Source organism: Mesoplodon densirostris, chromosome 14 (assembly GCF_025265405.1).
Source record: "Mesoplodon densirostris isolate mMesDen1 chromosome 14, mMesDen1 primary haplotype, whole genome shotgun sequence".
Taxonomy (NCBI): domain Eukaryota; kingdom Metazoa; phylum Chordata; class Mammalia; order Artiodactyla; family Ziphiidae; genus Mesoplodon; species Mesoplodon densirostris.
In genome coordinates, this window is record NC_082674.1 from 60,468,801 (window position 1) to 60,482,383 (window position 13,583).

The following is a 13,583-nucleotide window of genomic DNA, read 5'->3' on the forward strand; positions in this document are numbered from 1 at the left end:
ATATATGCAGCAAAATTCAACTCCTCAGATTTTTTGGACCAGATGGTTTCTCAACTCTGCAAAGTAGGTTTAATTTAATAATTATTTAAATATGCCATATATTTTAAATACATAGAGCTTCTACTAATTAACACTTCGTAATTTCTCCAGAGTCCCACAGGCAATTGTTACCACTTTTAACTGGTGAAAGATAGTGTCAAGAAAATGAACCCTATTTCCTTTCCAAATTGCAGCCCAGGATAGTCTATGTGCAGTATCTCATCTCTTCTGCCCGGTGTGAACGGAGTGGTGGGAAAAGACGAGTGTGACCCCCTAGGGCTGGATGATGGGGACGTGAGCAGAACATCACCTCAGGTGCTTTGAATAATGATGTTCTTCAAAAGGGCCGATCGTTACACAGATGCACCTAAGGTAAACAGTGACCTGACAAGCAGACACAGACATACGTGCACCTAGGTAGATGCAAACACAGCACTTGTATGAAAAACCCAGTCACAGGGCAAAATGAGCCCAGTCTGTGTAAGCCTGAGAAGCAGGGCAAACTAAACCCAGGTGCAGAGTGGGAGCGAGGGGCGCTCTTCCCCCAAATCTCACCAGGCTGCCTAAACATCCTCACCCTACTCCTCTGTGCCCGCAGTTCCATCATTTAGAGGTTTATTTGCCTAATATGTCTTCTCCTTTTAAAGGCCATCCCTCTTGGGAGATTCAGTTGGATATTTGTCCTTTCTACCGATACATCACTGTGACCTAATGAGCTGGCTTTCTTCCTGCAGCTTTGCAGACATCCAGGGCTCATAGGCCCCCAAGGAGGACATGGCGCACTTAGGGGTGCCCACTGGGAGGATGCAGGCTGCCTTACTTTATTGTAAAAGGGACCCTGGGCACCTGGGAGTGGAGAAAAAGGGGTACCTAGGAGTTGCTGGGGCACCGAAGAGGGAGGGAGGAGGGAACGTCTGCTTACCCAGGGCTCTGTCTAGGACAGGCTCCCACCCGCCATGCTCATTACAGCCTCAGGATGCTGCTTCTCTGGGGGAAAAGGAAAAGATGTGAGCAAAAGGTTGACAATGCAGCTGGGGATAAAAATGACAGGAAAGACTGAGTGTGATGGAAGAAAATCTCATTGTGTGGAAACTTCTTTCTTGAAAATCTAAAAATAAAGACCTAGAACAGGCTTCCACCTGTCACGAGACTGGAAGTTCTCAGAGGGAAGCCCTGCCTGATTTTGCTCCACACTGTATTCCAGCACCTAGAACAGTGCCTGAGAGATGGGAGGTGCTCTATAGGAATTGGTTACGTGAATGAGGTGGGACAGACCAACACACAATGGGAGCTCTTCCAGGCCTTCCCATCCCATGTCTGAAGGCCCACAGACCACCCGTGGCTGCACCGTCTCTTGCTGGATTTATGGATGGGCCTCTGGGGAAGAGGAAGCCCGCTCTGCAGACCCCTACAGAGATGTGTGCTGAGCTCTGCTGGTTTTCTGATGTCCCCCTGGGTCGCTGCATTCATTAGGCAGCAACTGCTAAATGGCCAGCCCACCTGTCACCTCCAGCAGCCCAGGCATCTTCCTGCTGACGCCCACCACAGGAGGTAGATGCTGCACCAACCAAACTTACATTTCCCTGAACCAAACCTGTGGTTCAACGGGCAGCAGGCTCTGCACCAGCAGAGACTGAAGGGAAATTCTTGGGAGTATTTTCCACCTTTCATTTTTGAGGCACCACAGGAAAAATAAAACTGCTGATATTCTGTTAGACCCAGTGCCCCAAGGTGATGTTTATGGCCATATTTTCAACCTCCCCCTCCCTTCATTGGGTTCAGAGGATTAAGTGGCACAGGTAGTAGGTGAGGACGTGGCTGTGATTCTGGAGGAAGGTAGAGCAAGGTTAATGTTTTGTAACCATGAAGCAGTACAAAACTATATAGTATGAAGACTATGGATCTTTACAACTTGCAAACCTCTTTTGTCAATCAATCAAAAACAGCACTGGATTTAGCCAGTGACACTACCTAAAGCCCATCTACAAAAATCCAGATACACACAGAAGCATCTTGCTCAGTGCGAGACTCACAGTAAGTTCTCAATTAATTTCTGTGGGATCGAGAAACAATTGAACGCAATGCGTATCTGGCCCCATTGAGGTCATATGTGTATGAAACAGAAAGCCTTCCTGATCCCTGGGTACACATGATGTGTACACCATACTGAGAAACCAGGGCACTAAGTGGACATTCCAGGGACTGTGTCCTGGGGAAAGAGCACTGGACAGACTCAAGAGACCACGGGTCAGGTCTGATCCTGGATCTCCAACTAATTCACTCTGTGATCGACAGCAAGCCACTTAACCTCTCTGGGCTTCTGTTTTCCCAACTGTAAAATAAAGAGCGGGACGAGGCAGCCTCTAAGTTCCTCCCAGTTCAGAGGTGTTCTTTTGAGTCTGTGATTTGAACACAGGATTGTGATTTGCTTGGTCCATGTCGGGGAAGAGCTGAGACTGGAAACACAGGCCCCTGGGCTCACCCCCTCTGCAGTCATCCTCAGATGGCCCTCAGCGATGTGGGAGGTGAGGCCAGAGAGGAGGATCCTGTGTCATCTAGAGTTAGAGCAACATGGGCCCAGGGCCAGGCAGGTTGCCTCCAAACAAAGAACTCAGCCTAGGGAGAGCCCACTGTTTGCATGGGGGAGGTAATGTCTTTCCTTTGGGGAGATGAAGGAAACAAAGGAGCTTGGCAGAGGGCTTTGAAGGCCACAGCTCATCCCCTGGCTCCTGGGGGAGGGGGGCCGGCAGGAGCTAAATTTGAGCCACAGAGCTGGGAACCTCACAAGAGGAAAGGGTCCCTGAAACACCTCACGGAGAAGTACAGGCTTCAGACCTCCCTCTCTCTCAACCCACCTTCCTCTGCTAATTAATTCCCATCTTGTCACAGTCACTCTTGGCCCATAAGTCCCGCTTACAATTTCCCATCTATATTACCTGGCATTCAAGAATTCCAGGCACTGACAGACACACAAAAAATAAGACACATTTGAACAAATGAGCAGGTTTGATAAGCTCAGGGTCCAAGGGCCACCTTTAGTAGATCTGCCATCAGCTACAATTTTGCAGATTCTTTTCTCTGAGATTTTTTGGCAGCAGACGTTGCTTCTTGCAGGAGATGTGAAATCACTGCTGGCATGCTCCTCCCCTGCCATCCATAGACTGCTTTTTAAAGAGACTTTAATAATGCATAGGAAGGGCAGGGCGGTGCCTGAATTAAACACCAAGCCTCCACCAAGATGAGACGTGCTGCTTGAAATCAGGCTGGTGGGCAAAGCAAATGGACCTGCTTTTAGCCTGAGTCCTCTGGTTTGCATCAAGAATGGAAGTTTGGATCCCAAATCCTTTTCTGAGGATGCCATCTGACAAGTGTAGGTTTGAGCCAACATCAGCTTGTCAGGAGCCGATTTTCATTTCCTCCCAGCAGCCTGGCCACACAAATCATTGCTAGCTGGACAAACAAGAAATGCTTTTCATTTAGCCTTCAAGAGTTCTAGGGGTGAATACATATTTGACTGACGTGTCAAAAAGTTATCAAAACGGTGTTGCAAGTCTGGTAAAATATGTCAAGGATCAGAGGCAATGCAGTGGAAAGGAAGGGAAGATTCTATATCTGGATTCCCAATGTGCAAATTACATAAGGGATGTTACTGTGCCACCTGGGAAGTTAATATTGTTAATAATACAGTAAGATTTGGCAAGTTTTAAGAAATGGGCTGCTACATTGATAAAGAAAGGGTCGCCTTTCTTGTCCCCAAGTCCCTGTACTTTCCACCCACCCACACACGCACACACACACACACACATGCACAAAACCCACCCCCAGAAGCAGATAAGCAGACTTCATCCCTGTTGTCAAGGAAACCAGTCTGTTCTGAGCTCTAGATTTAGAAAGCCTGGGCCTGGCCTCAGCAGTGCCTTCTGCCCACTTCTTCTGATGGGCCTGCCGTCGCTTCCCCACCAAGGACACCCTTTCACAAAGTTGCTAACATTGGCCTGTAGAGTGGGTGCTCCATGGACAGACAGTCCAAACCAGCCCGCTGGCAGCTGTACAGGCCACATGAACAAATCCATGCGAAAAAATGAGTTTATCCACATGGAAAGGGAGAGGACAATTGACAAGGGCCTGGGACAAGTGCCAAGTGATTGACCCACGTTACCAGGAATGGCTTCGGGAAGCAGGATCAACCACCCAAAGCCAGCCCAGCACTTCTCCCTCCAAAACATCTACCCCCATGTTTCTCCAAACAGGAGGGTCACCCCACTGGCGTCCACCAATGGTTCAAACCTGGTGCTCCACCTGAGGCAGGGAGGGGGGTCCAGGGAAGCCATTTGGGGTAGAGGGACTGGGTAAAATGCTCCCAGGTGGTTGGGGGCATTTGGAGAGTCAGAGATAGGATAAGGGTCTGGGAGGAGGGGAGAGAACCTCAATATTGCTGCCACCATGGGAGAGGGTGTCTGAGATGCAAAGGAAACAGGGAAAGACAGGAGGGAACCGGCTGCTGGCAGGAGGGGGAAGAGGACCACCAGCATCTTTAGGGATGTTCTCTGTGAGAAGCAAGCGTGGGGATAAATTAAAGGGCCCTAAGGTGACATCTGCTAAGGACGCTCTTACCCAAAAAACAACCTATGTGCTTGATCCTCTGAACTCTCTGAGCCAACACTGTGTCAGTACCCCTTTCAGAAGTGAGCACCTCAGAAGACCTATATAGACATTTCTCCAAAGAAGACATATAGATGGCCAATAGGCACATGAAAAGATGCTCATCATCGCTTATTATTAGAGAAATGCAAATCAAAACTACAATGAGGTACCACCTTACACCGGTCAGAATGGCCATCATTAAAAAGTCTACAAATAACAAATGCTGGAGAGGGTGTGGAGAAAAGGGAACCATCCTACACTGTTTGTGGGAATGTAAATTGGTACAGCCACTATGGAGAACAGTATGAAGTTTCCTCAAAAAACTAAAAATAGAGCTACCGTATGATCCAGCAATCCCTCTTCTGGGTGTATACCCAGACAAAACTATAAATTGAAAAGATACATGCAACCCATTGTTCATTGCAGCACTATTTATAATAGCCAAGACATGGAAGCAACTTAAATGTCCATCAACAGCTGAATGGATAAAGAAGGTGTGGGGGCTTCCCTAGTGGCGCAGTGGTTGAGAGTCTGCCTGCCGATGCAGGGGACACGGGTTCGTGCCCCGGTCCAGGAAGATCCCACATGCCGTGGAGCAGCTGGGCCCGTGAGCCATGGCCGCTGAGCCTGTGCGTCCAGAGCCTGTGCTCCGCAATGGGAGAGACCACAACAGTGAAAGGCCCACATACCACAAAAAAAGAAAAAAGAAGGTGGGGTGTGTGTGTGTGTGTGTGTGTGTGTGTGTGTATATATATATATATATATTCACATAATGGAATATTACTCAGCCATAAAAAAGAATGAAATAATACCACTTGCAGCTACATGGATGGACCTAGAGATTATCATACTAAATGAAGTAAGTCAGAAAGAGAAAGACAAATAACATATGATATCAATTATATGTGGAATCTAAAATATGACACAAATGAACCTATCTACGAAACAGAAACAGCCTCACAGACAGAGAAAACAGACTCGTGGTTGTGGGGCAGGGAGGGATGGATTGGGAGTTTGGAGTTAGCAGATGCAAACTATTATATATAGAACAGATAAACTACAAGGTTCTATTGTGTGGCACAGGGAACTATCAATACATTCAATATCCTGTGATAAACCATAATGGAAAAGAATATGAAAAAGAATATATATCTATATTATATATATTATATAATATAGATATATAATATATACATATATAACATATATAACTGAATCACTTTGCTGTATACCAGAAACTAACACAACGTTATAAACCAACTATACTTCAATTTTAAAAAAAGGAAGTGAGCAGCCTCCACCTTGAACTATACCTTCTGGATACATGGTTTATCTGCCTTTTTAAACCAAGCTCCTTGAGGGATCCGTTTCTGACCCATCTCTCCATCCTCCACAGCCCTAGAAGGACAGCTTGCACAAACTAGGACTGATGAGGGTCTGCTGAGTTTTCATGAATGAATGAATTCTTACTCTAGATCTTGTGAAATTACCTACCCAAAGTGTTCACAATTTTGAGGGGATTATAAGAAGAATTTTATAATGTCTATCTCTAGAGTTCAGAGTATTAGTTGGGTTTTCATTTCTAGCGGTGCTTTATCCGACTGCCCCAATTATTGCGATTGCTTTATTGTTATGAATAGTGATGGTGATGGCTCTGATTCTTGTCAGCATAGGGAAGCTACAGTGAGACACCTGCCCCTATTCCCCACTCTTCATCACAGAAGCCAGAAGAACAGGCCTATGGCAGATCAAATAAGGATGACCCTTGCACCGTGGCTTACAAAAGCAGCTAACTTATTCAAATGTGTCTGCCTGAGCAGTCACGCCTTCCCTCCTCAGGAGGGTACAAGATGGCAAGGGAAGAAGCTGAAGTGTCTTCTTCAGCTGCCAGGGGAGCAGAAAGGCTGAGAACAGTCAGATGGCGATGATTTCTGTCCCATCACCCAAGAAAGACTATGTCAGGAGGAAAGAACATCAGACAGGCACGAAGGTATCAAGGAGAGTGTCACAGGGGCAGTAGTTGGATTGAAGGTGGGCCAGCTGGGCACACACCTGGAGCATCCATCATCAAGCAGCATTAGAGTATCACTATTGTCATATATGTAGAGATACAGTGCCAGTTTTAACCAGGTGTTCATAGAAACAGCACCAGTTAACTAAGATTTCCGTACATGACTCCTTACATTATGGTGAAATGTAAACTGATTCTGCTCCCCTGGAGCAGACAGAAGACTTAGGACAGCTCCTTGACTGTGCTGACCTACAATTTTTTTTTTACTTTATTATTATTATTATTATTATTATTATTATTATTTGCGGTACGCGGGCCTCTCACTGTTGTGGCCTCTCCCGTTGCGGAGCACAGGCTCCGGACGCACAGGCTCAGCGGCCATGGCTCACGGGCCCAGCCGCTCTGCAGCATGTGGGATCTTCCTGGACCGGGACACGAACCCGTGTCCCCTGCATCGGCAGGCGGACTCTCAACCACTGCACCACCAGGGAAGCCCGACCTACAATTTTTAAGTATTTTTGTAAAGTGCCCCTCCAGCTCTCATGGTAGAAGCATGACAGTCCCCTGAAGTCTGTCACCACATTCAGCTGAAATTTCTAAATTAAAGACAGGATAATAAAAAAAAAAAAGACAGGATAGAGTGCTCTGTGCTGAGATAAGCTATTTAGCTTATGATATAACTTCTAGAACTTTTCATATGCCTTTTGAGAAGCTGCCCAGTTCAGAAAATCTTATGAGTGTTTTCTTTATTTTGGACATGAGAAGAATTTATTTCTCGTCACTCCTCCTTTATATAAAAGTTAAATGAATACTTAAATAATAACAGCTTGGAGGGAGGCAGAATCATTAGTCCATTGAGGATGCTCACAAAGTACAATTCAGGAAAGAGACCATCTCTATTATAAAAAGGATACTTCAGGCATCATACTGTTTTGAAACATTGAATTCATCCAAGTTCCCCTGCTCTGATTCCATCTCCCTAAGAATTCTTCCGATTGTGATTCAGCTCCTCAAATCCACGTGAGGCCAAAAGAGAGCACGTTCTGGCAAACACACCACAGATTGCCTCTGATTTTCACTACCACTCTTTAGAGTGAAAATTATTATCCCCATTTTACAGAAAAAGAAACTGAGGCCCAGAGAGTTTAAGTGAGTTGCCCAGGAACACACAGCTAATAAGTGGCAGAACTGAACACTGGACCTGCATTCATCTGATTACAGAGTCCAGGATCCTACAAGGCCTCCAATTGTTTCTATAGCTCGTTTACTTATTTATTTTCTAAATTAACATGATTTGTGAGACTAATCTGTAAGTGAAAACAAGAATCCAGTAACGGAAGACCAGGATTTTTTAAATGATTACAAATATTTTAAGAAATGCCAGTTTAGGATGGTATCTGGCTAGTGATCCATAACTCACCCTCCCCCAACTTTTCACTAAAAACCAATGTCAACTCACATACAAAATCAGGTGATAACTCATAAGAACTCCAAAAATGAAGGCTGACAATTAGACTAGAGCTAGAACAATGGATGAATATTTACTTGTCACAAGATCTGTGAGATTGAAGGAGAGGCACAAATAGTGACTGATATGGTCACTTGTCTTTGTCACCTGCAGGACAGAAAGCTCATTAGCTGGAAGGTGAAGCTTTATTCCTCCCCAACTAAATGCCTCCCCTCAGGGTCTATACCCTCCAGAAAATTTAGCAAACTTCCCACTATGATGTGGAAGGTGCTCCTCCAGTGGCCAGAGCCATTTCACACACACACATCACCCCTGTAAGCATCTCTCATGTTACATCTGTACCAGGTTTGCAGTGTCAGTCATGCAACACGGCCAGGACAGACATGGATTCCCATGCTGTGTTGCAGCCAGAGATTTGAAGATACAAATATAAAGTGGTTATGACAGGATAGGTGTGGGAATGTCAAACAAAATCCACCTCTAGACTACTCATTAAAAGTTATGTGGGGTCTCTTGAGGAACCCAGGAAGGAGGCTCAGCTAGGGCCGCCGGGCCACAGGCTGCCGCGACCGGGCTGCAGCAGTCGTTAGCGGGTCATGAACCGCCAGAGGGGGTGAGGCGCCGCAGGCGGCGGCGGAGACAGCGGGGCCGGCGGGGGCACTGGGGGCAGCGGGGGTCGGGGGGCCGGCCAGCTCAACCGCTTCGTGCAACTCTCCGGGCGGCCGCACCTGCCAGGCCACAGACCTCCACCAGCATGAGGCGGACATCGTTGTGTGGCAGCTAATACCAATCTATGTGTTTGGAGGTTACAACCCAGGTGATGATGAATCAGGAGGGCCAGATAATGAAGACTATCCTCTCTTCAGGGAACTTTGGAGGTATCATTTTGCTACAGGAGTATGGCACCAGATGGGCACAGATGGCTACATACCCCTAGCATTGGCATCTATGTCACTTGTGCTGCATGGAAACAACCTGTGAGTGTTTGGAGGAACAGGCGTCCCATTTGGTGAGAGCAATGGCAATGACGTCCATGTCTGTAGCGTGAAGTATAAGAGATGGGCTTTACTCAGCTGTCCGGGGAAGAAACCCAGTTGTATATATGGATGGGCCATGGCTATCATCAGTGGTCAACTGGCTATATTTACAGCACAGACCTGCACAAATTAGATCTCAGTACCAGAGAGTGGACACAACTGAAACCAAACAACCTATCCTGTGATCCACCAGAAGAGAGATGCAGACATGAAATTACACATCATGGGCAGAGGATTTACCTCTTGGGAGGCGGTACTTCTTGGACAGCTTATTCCTTAAACAAGATTCATGCATACAACCTTGAAATGAATGCATGGGAGGAAATTGCAACAAAACCCCATGAAAAAATAGGTTTTCTTGCAGCCCAAAAATGTCACAGTTGTGTTCAGATAAAAAATGATGTGCTTATTTGCGGAGGCTATAATGGAGAAGTGATCCTGGGAGATATCTGGAAGCTGAATCTGCAGACTTTTCAATGGGTAAAGTTCCCAGCTACCATTCCAGAGCCAGTTTATTTTCACTGTGCAGCTGTTACACCAGCTGGTTGCATGTACATTCATGGAGGAGTGGTGAACATCCACAAAAATAAACGGACTGGGTCGTTGTTTAAGATCTGGCTGGTGGTTCCTAGCCTGCTGGAACTGGCGTGGGAGAAGCTGCTTACGGCCTCCCCCAACCTAGCAAACCTCTCCCGGACACAGCTTCTGCACCTTGGACTCACACAGGGACTCATCGAGCGCTTGAAATGAGGATTTCTGGACTGTTCATTGATACTGGAAATGTTAATTTAAAGAGACTCCTTTATTTATGGGCAGTGTAGAATGTGCTACAGAGAAGACTGCTTACCCTGATCAAGGCCTTATTCAGAAAATACATCAGATGCCTTTCTGTAAATTGTTTTAAATTTATGGAATCTCACTTTCCCTTGTGCTTTTTTCTTTGCTTCTCTCCCTTCTGCCCCAATACACACACACATACTCACGTACTCCCTCTTCCTTGATGGAGTTGAGGGAGAGTCTGAAAGTACCTTAATAATGTGATGAATCAAGATAAGATAAAGAAAAATTTAAAGGAACTCTATAAACATATGACCCTGTCAGGCACTGCTCTATAAATTAAAGCAACATCATCAATAAAAACAAAAATTAGGGCTTCCCTGGTGGCGCAGTGGTTGAGAGTCCGCCTGCCGATGCAGGGGACACGGGTTCCTGCCCTGATCCCGGAAGATCCCGCATGCCGCGGAGCGGCTGGGCCCGCGAGCCATGGCCGCGGAGCCTGTGTGTCCGGAGCCTGTGCTCCGCAACGGGAGAGGCCACAGCAGTGAGAGGCCCGCGTACAGCAAAAAAAAAAACAAAAATTAAATCCAGCAACAACAACAAGAAGTTTTGGGGATAGAACAAGAAGGCTGACCTTGAGACCCTTGCAGATTATAGGGAAAGCTAGATGTTTAACTTCCTGTTTTCAAAGGTACATCTAATTGAGTAGCTGCATCTAATGGCAGCGGTGGTTGATATCTTGCTGCCTAGGTACCCAAACCGATCCTCTGACTTTGGAGAAAAGTTAAGCAGCTCAGCAGCTCTTGATTAGTGATTTCTTTTCTCGTCCTTATGGTGCCAGCAGTGGTTAGAGTTGACTTGTCTAAAGACTTTACTGTGTGTTGCAGTTGTGCTGTTTGTTGTTGCTCTTAGAAATTATGGCACCAAGAACATTTCAAATCAAGAAATTTATGGTGGTCAGAGTTCTTCGTTCTGGGCAGTTTTGAAATTCTCCTACTCTTATTAATGGTTTCAAGTATCTTTTTTTTTTTTTTTTTTTTTTTTTTGCGGTATGCGGGCCTCTCACTGTTGTGGCCTCCCCCGTTGCGGAGCACAGGCTCCGGACGCGCAGGCTCCGGACGCGCAGGCTCAGCGGCCATGGCTCATGGGCCCAGCCGCTCCGCGGCATATGGGATCCTCCCAGACCGGGGCACGAACCCGTATCCCCTGCATCGGCAGGCGGACTCTCAACCACTTGCGCCACCAGGGAGGCCCTCAAGTATCTTTTTGACTTCACTGTGGGGAATTGCAGACCCCAAGTGCGTGGCATAAATGCTGTGGGACATAAATGTAAGTTCATGAGAGGCCAGAGTAGAGCAGGGCAGGGAGGGCTTCTGCTCTGGGCTGTGAGCTTTGACTGTCATATTGGCCATTTCTTTTCAGAACTGTTTCTTTTCTCACTCTGGGCCGTGCACCTGCCATATTCTCAGGCAATGGGTTTTATCTCTAGAAAGCCAACTGACCCTTGATTTTTCTCTTAGCTTTTTGCCTCGTTTTCTGTCTGCTTTAATGTGCATGGTGCTGTGAGTAATTGCCTAGTAACTGGAAAAAGGTCTTGGGGAAAAGCCACAGGTCATTCTTCCTGATGAACTAAGTATCATTTTAAAAACTAACATGAGGAAGGAATGAAACTGAGGATCATTCACTTTGGTGTGAAATTTTAGTTCTGGTTTGTTTTGGGTGGTATTTTAATTCTAAAAAAGAAATGACCTAAATTTTCACTTGCTTTGCCATCAGGCTGCTAGAGTGGTCACTGAGACGTAAGCAGCTGGAAGTCCTTCAGTGTATGAAAGGTGCTAAAGGTGTGCAGGAGGGCACAGTGCTGATCATCCCGTTGGTTACATCCTAACAGGAGACTCAGATGGGAGACTAGGGCTGTTTTTGCTTTAAGTGCCTCTTTTTCGCTTAGCTTTTTTTTTTTTTTTTTTTTTTTTTTGCGGTATGTGGGCCTCTCACTGTTGTGGCCTCTCCCGTTGCGGAGCACAGGCTCCGGATGCACAGGCCCAGCGGCCATGGCTCACGGGCCCAGCCGCTCCGCGGCATATGGGATCCTCCCAGACCGGGGCACGAACCCGTATCCCCTGCATCGGCAGGCGGACTCTCAACCACTGCGCCACCAGGGAGGCCCTTCGCTTAGCTTTTAAAATTATTCTTCTTTTTCCTTTGTCCCAGAAGGGAATCTCTTAGGCTCATGTGTGGATTTAAAATCACCCTTGGGAAAAAAAAGAAATTTAAATTAAAATAAATAAATAAATAAATAAATAAAATCACCCTTGGGTTATGGCTAAAAGGTTACCATCTAGTGTTCAGTTCTGGGGAAGAGAAAAATGTGGCCTCTAGACTTGGACTCCTAACTTCCAGGCCTTATTATAACCTCCCATCCATGTGGGGTTGATTTCGTAGAGCCTGTGTTCTGCAAGGTCTTGTAACAACATTTCATCTGTGAGTCTGGGTCCTTTTGGGGGAGTGAGGGGGTAGCGGGGAGGCAGGAAAAGGAGCAACTCCTCTAGAGGCCCATCCCCCTCTTGCCATGACCAGTCAGGCCTTTAACTTCTTACCACCCACTGCTAGGCTTGTTCCAATGAGGAGCTCTCTCCAGAGCAAGTCAGTCTGAGCAGCTCCATTAGTTCAAAACAAAGCTTTGCTGCATGACTCCAATCTAGTCTCTGGAAGTTTGGGGGGAAACTATCCATAGTTAAACAAGTCACACTAGCCAGGGTGGCAAAAGGATCTTTGTCCTGGATTGATAGGGACCAAAGACTGAATGCTCAGCCTCTGTGCTTATCCTTCCATAGTCCTTGGGATATAAGCAGGTCTCTAGTTCTACGACACCAGTCTGAAAGAGAGACTGGTTCAATCCACACTTGCTAACATCCTTTTTAAAACCTTCTGAAGGCGGTCTTCTTTGAGGTAGACTTTGGAGACCTGACATCCAAGACCTTGTGTGTGACCTTTTCATAAAAGTACATATCCTTGGTCTAAAGTGTTTTCTTTTAATATAACACTAGTGAAAATGATGTAGTATGATCAGCTCTGAGGGCTATAGAACCACACATGTGCACATGTTCTGGATGCCAGATGAGACTGTGTATATGATGACTTAAATGTAGATGACTAGAATTTTACATAGGGAGTCACCAGGCATTTTAGTATATCCAAAGCCAGCACTCTGAATTCCTGACACTGTTACTCGATTTAGGAAAATTTATGCCTGCTGCATCTCTGCCTCTTTGAGGTACTCCCAGCCATCTTACTGCAGTCCTGTAAGTTTAAGTGCAATATATAGAAACACATATGGATATATACAGATTATATATAAGGTGTGACTATAAAGCAGGTAGACTACTATTTTGTATCTGTCTTGGGGAAGCCAGCTCATTACTTTAGAGTCAAATTATACCAAAAATTTGAGATGTGATTGGCTGGCTTAAGCCAACTCTTGGTAAAGCTGGACTTTCAAGTCCAGTGTCTCCTTACTCCAACTCTTAGAGATTTATTGTTTCTTCAGTTCGTTAGAATTGAGACTTTTCCCCAGTCATCTTTGTACTATCTCATGTTTGCATACCTT

General features: G+C 46.0%; 1 protein-coding gene and 1 pseudogene across 3 annotated transcripts in view; one reads left to right on the forward strand and one right to left on the reverse strand.

The window, feature by feature from the left end:
- Positions 1 to 13,583, reverse strand: part of ADD2 (adducin 2) — a 115,012-nt gene that overhangs the window by 64,114 nt on the left and 37,315 nt on the right. The gene's annotated exons all lie outside the window — the stretch shown is intronic.
- Positions 1,527 to 10,028, forward strand: LOC132501349 (kelch domain-containing protein 10-like; annotated as a pseudogene).